This window comes from Etheostoma cragini, chromosome 17 (genome assembly GCF_013103735.1).
Source record: "Etheostoma cragini isolate CJK2018 chromosome 17, CSU_Ecrag_1.0, whole genome shotgun sequence".
Classification (NCBI taxonomy): Eukaryota; Metazoa; Chordata; class Actinopteri; order Perciformes; family Percidae; genus Etheostoma; species Etheostoma cragini.
In genome coordinates, this window is record NC_048423.1 from 21,706,812 (window position 1) to 21,712,251 (window position 5,440).

Below are 5,440 nucleotides of genomic sequence, written 5' to 3' on the forward strand. Positions count from 1 at the left end.
GAAAGAGTTGTTCCCTATACTCCAAATGCAGTGTGACTGTGGCTGCACTGCATTCTCGTCTTTTGAGGCTGTTAGTATGTGTGACTTGTTTGTGGTGATTTCTCCCAGTTTGACTGTTTTTAAGTAGCATATTGATTTTTCAGTTAGACAACTCAAGTTTGAAATGTTTATTATGACTGCAGTTTGGTGGCCAGACTCCCACCTCCTCACTCCCCGCTGGGTATACATGAGATATTGGGGAGTGATGATAATGTAGCTTTCCCCTGGCTGTAGCCTAAAGGTAGATGCTGGGGCTGAAAGCAGGCAGCGAGGTAGGTGCAGGGCAGCAGCAGCATTGGCAAGGCAGAGATGGGGAAATGTGCTGCTTAAATAGACTACCAAATTGAGAGTGTGTGTTTGGTAAATAATACAGAGAGCTCAAGTGGACTGCCTGAACTGCCTCGCAGGTGTCGCCCGATTTTCGGCCACTAAAGGGCTGTAAAACAAGCTGTAAACACAGTTTTAAAGATGTTATGACGAAAGTTATAAAAGAGCAAAAGTTTACCTAACGACACACAGAAACATTATCATCAGATTAAAGTCTTGTTTTTTGGTATTCCTGATAAATAAAATCCCATATTTACTCACCTTTAGCTCTGTTTTGGTCTCCACCAACTCCTGAGGGAAATATCTGGCTCTTTAGCTGCTTATCATCTTTGTTTTACTAGCTAGTCTCTGACTTTTTATTATTTATTATTTTATCAGAGCCTGTTTGTTAAAAACAACTACCTGCTGCAGTGGTAATCTGGTTAGTGAGCAGTGCTAAACAAAAAATGAAACCTTTGTAATGTGATAATGCTACTATAGTTTGTCCCAAAAAGCGATCTCCATCACATTACACATTGTTACTTGACTCAATGTTAATACAAAATGTTGATTTGTGCAGCTTGAAATGAGCTAAAACTGTTGTCAAGAGGAAAGCTCTTACGCTTTGATTTCCGAGGAACTGAAACCAAGACCTTACAGTGATGTTTCACCTTATTTCAGATTGATAACCTTTGGCCATTTAAACGTCAACCCCAGCTATTTGTTATCATGTGTCTAGTAAATTGAATCAGTTGTTCCTTTAAAGGTTAAAATCCCACTGAAAGTCAATGTACTGTATTTTAATTAAAAAAGAGAATAAAGGTTGCACACCAAAAAAGAGTCAATATACTCTAACAGTGAAACAAGTGTCAAATTGCTTACTGAGCCCACAAACAGAAGAATAAGTTGCATTGCTACAGCATCATTTTAAATCCTGAACTCTTGCTGTCCTTGCTCTTGAACTCTTACTTCATGCTCAATTTGTACTGTTGCTAAAATAGGCACACAAGCCGAGGTGCTACCTCTGGTGTGTGTGGTCTGCTGTAATTCACTATGGTGCATCTCCCACGCGCACACACAAAAAAACATTTTGGGATACAGCCACAGAGCAAGACGGTGTTTAGACTACCCACAATCCCCTCGTCCCAGTCCGCTCGGCTGCACATCTCCTTCACTCAAAACATTAGCCAGTGCCCGCAGGATGTGATCCCTCCCTGTGTGCTGCCTGCAGGCCTGAGAACATTGTGAAATGTTTACTGTCAGGATGGAAATAAGTGTGCTCATGACAACCTACTAACAGTGAATAAGTGCGACTCTGAGAGAAAGCTTTGATAAGAATGCAACATGTAGCTTCACATCTCCAACAGTTTCCAATGCATTGAATATGTGTGCAGAAAATTTTTCTTATGACGTTTTTGTAAAAAGCGTTCTAAAAATATCATTGTTACCTCCTTCAGAGGCGTAGTTAGTGGTGTGAGATACTGCAATATCTGGTATCCATCCGATATCAAGTAAATACAGGACCAACAGCGCCGATACCGGTACGATACTGATCCTTTGGTTAAAAACATTTTTGTCATTTTACATTTAGAATATTAATAAGTTAAAACTCATGACACAATTTTCATATTTCATGTTGCTGATTAGACCGCATGATTATTAGACAGGTCTGCCTTTGGCTGGCTACAATAAAAGGCCACTCTAAATTGTGCAGTTTAACTGCCTTGGGTTGTGGGTATAGTTATTGTTACCAGTATCTGGCAAATTATCTCGGCAAAGGAGAAGTGTTCACTAACAAAGGTATAGACAGATTTGTGAACAATATGTGAGAGAAATAAGCCTTTTGTGTACATAGAAAAATCTTAGATCTTTGAGTTCAGCTCATGAAAAATAGGGGCAAAAAACAGAAGTCTTGTGTTTATAATTTTGTTCAGTGTAACTGTTCATGTGACCAGTCGTCCCCTGACTGTTGGACATTATGTCGTTGAATATCATGTGCAAACGTTTTCACTCATTCTCATGATCCCGTCTTTAACAATTGTGTTTTTTCTTGCTCACTTGCAATTGTTCTCCCTCAGCCAGCAAGTGATAATGATGTTGCTTACTCCATAATGGGTGTGAACTCATACGCGTTGTAGCAGCTGCAGGAGGAAGGGTGGAGTCGGCTGATGTGTCAAGTGGGTAAGGTGTTAACATGAGACTAAATCTGTGAAAGAGAAGAAATTCATCATCCATACGTACAGTAGATGTTTAATATAGCTCATGAGTTACAACACACAAGGAAGTGGTTATAAGAGCGTGTTTAGAGCCTGATGAGCGTGCTTTCTTAAATCCTGTTTTTTTTGGTTGTTTTGGTTTAGTAGACAAGGACAGGCTTGTTTACCTGACCTGAGATCAGCACATGGCGTGCCGGATTGAGAAAAGTAACCTCAGTGGAACGGTTTAGACAGGACACCAAGACTGTGTCTTTGCTCTCCTTGTGTAAACGGCGAAGAAACGGGCCAAAGCAGACCAAGACAAATTAGTCTGGAAATGGAATAAAAAATGAGTCTTCAATTCCTCCAATAACACAACTCAAAGTAGCACTTGGAAAACAAAAATAAAATGACAAGCATTTTCCTGGAAAACTAGCTCTGTTCAACAGAAAACAGTATGTTTCTGTTGCTGTCTCAGGTTTGTTGAAAGAATAGCTGAGGGGAAAAACCAAAACGCTCCTAAACACTGTACAAGTGGAATTATCAAGGAAACTGAAACAAATTTTATTTATAATTATAATAATTATAAATATGATAATTTAACATTGGGTGGTTGGGAAGTTTTGGTAACACTTTCTGTTAAAAGGCAAATAATTAAAGCTTATACAGCTACAATTGTAACTAGTGGCTTCAGAAATTCTGTCAGAAATTCATTTATTAAGACGTAATAGATCAGTAATAACCCATTCACAATTTTGACCTAAGGTTTGCCGGGCTAAACACTGGTTATTCATTGTTTTATTTTATTTGCTGTTTTGTTTTAAGTCCGTTGTTTTTTCTTTTATGTGAATCTCTTAATGGCCAGGGCTCCCTTGTTAAAAAAAGAAGATTGTGAATCTAAATAGGAATATTCCTGGTAAAATAAAGGTAAAAACAAAAGGAACATCATGCTGTATTGAAGATGACTTAAAGCTAGCAATTGAAATCATAAACTCCTTAGGAAAATGCTCATTGAGGTGATAAATCAAGTGAGAAGTAGGGTAATTTCAACATAGAATTCTATAGAAACAGTCTTCATTTTGGAGCTAGTGAAGTTGCCCCCTGCTGGAAAGACACAATGCAGCTCTAAGGCACTTCCGCGCTGGCTTCACTTTTCAGGGCCGTAAGTTGCTGCTTGTGTCTTTTTGTCTACACCAGGGCTGTAACGATGCACCAAACTTTGGTTCGGTTCACGATTTTTTTTTTTGGGGGGGGGGGGAAGGTGGTCTTTATTAAACATAATACATTTTTTCTGCCACATGGCATCGTTGTCTCATTGATTACATCCCAGTTTGCAACACAGTAATACAACAGACACCTCATTTATTGATATTGATTGATTTCAATGTTGAACGATCCAACACAAAAAGATTCTATTGTACCTTAAAATAATGTTTCCAGAATCGTTTCATTGGTTAATTAACTTGTTGGAATGAGACATAAGAATAATAGTAACAATTCCGCTCCCAAGTTGTAGGGGGAATGAAGAGGAAAAGTTCTTTGGTGCCCACTGTAAAGGTGCTGGTTGACAAGTAGCTAATGCTAATGGTAATGTAATTTTTGGTGGGTAATGCAGGGCTGGCAACTCTCACGCATTGGCCGTGAGACACACGCATTTGACTGGTTTCACACGCTCACACGCCACACCCCCGATTTCTCACGCTGAAGTGTCAACCCGGTCGGACAAATTTCTGAAAGATGATTTTATCTGTAGATCTACCTATTGAGCCACTCGTGATCGATTTGATGTGCTTTCAGAGACTGTGAGGGGTTCAAGAGCGCTCCCTGTCTGTGGAAGTTTCGAATTGTCACAAATTGAAAACATTTTTTTTACGAATCATCCTGGGTGCATTTCCCCGGCTTCAGGTATAAGCTCTGAGTATCACAGACCGTCCGTCGCTTCGTGTCCACTCTCTCTGTAAAGTTAGAGGTGAGCAGCGCGGCTGGTGGACCCGCTCTGCTGTGGGTAGTGACGCGTTGCATCCGTGTAGTCCTCCAATAATGCGCAGCGTACAACCTCCTCTAAACTTTGTCAGAGACCAGTGACCCAAATGGGCCTCGGTGTCTGTCGGACGGTCTGAATGAGATCCGCCATATCAGCAGAGCAATGACATGCACAGCACACTATATTACAACTCTCCAAATCTCGGACAACAGAGATGAGAGGGGTTATATTTTGAATGTGCATAAAGATGTAAACATTAGCAGAAATCTGATGAAACACATCTGAGCTATACTATACTATATATACAAAACTATATATTCTATACTATACTGCAACGTTGGGCCACTATTGTGCTTCTCTAACCTTGGTGCATCTCTAAATGTAACTGTAAATAATTCATTTAATGTTTTATAAAATGAACAAATAGTCTTTATTTTCCCCAAAAAGGAAACACAGTAAGTGGGGCACAAAGGATGAGGGCCAAACATTCCTGAGCCGTGGCACAAAGGTTAAAGGATGAGAATTTATGCAAAACAGTGGTTCTTATTCTTTAGAATTTCAGTGGTCTTAGTTGATCCCTCAACATTAATTTAACTTTGGGTCCTGGACCTGTTCCCCACAGACCCAGATCTTCTCAGCTGTTGCTGACATATGCTACTGTCTCTTCATGTGGTTCATTATGTGTGGCACATTGTCTCGGTCAGTTCTTATATCATGAGAAGTTAATAATGTAAATGCTAAATGCCCTAATACCTGTTGATACTACAACAACACAAAGGCTCTTAACCCTACAGTTTTGCTCATATCATGCAAGACTTGATTTCTCAATCTTTTTTGCACAAAACTCTCCAGAAAGTGCCATTTAATGGTTTATTTTTCAAAAGTTTTTCCTGGGGGGGCATACCCCCAGACCCCC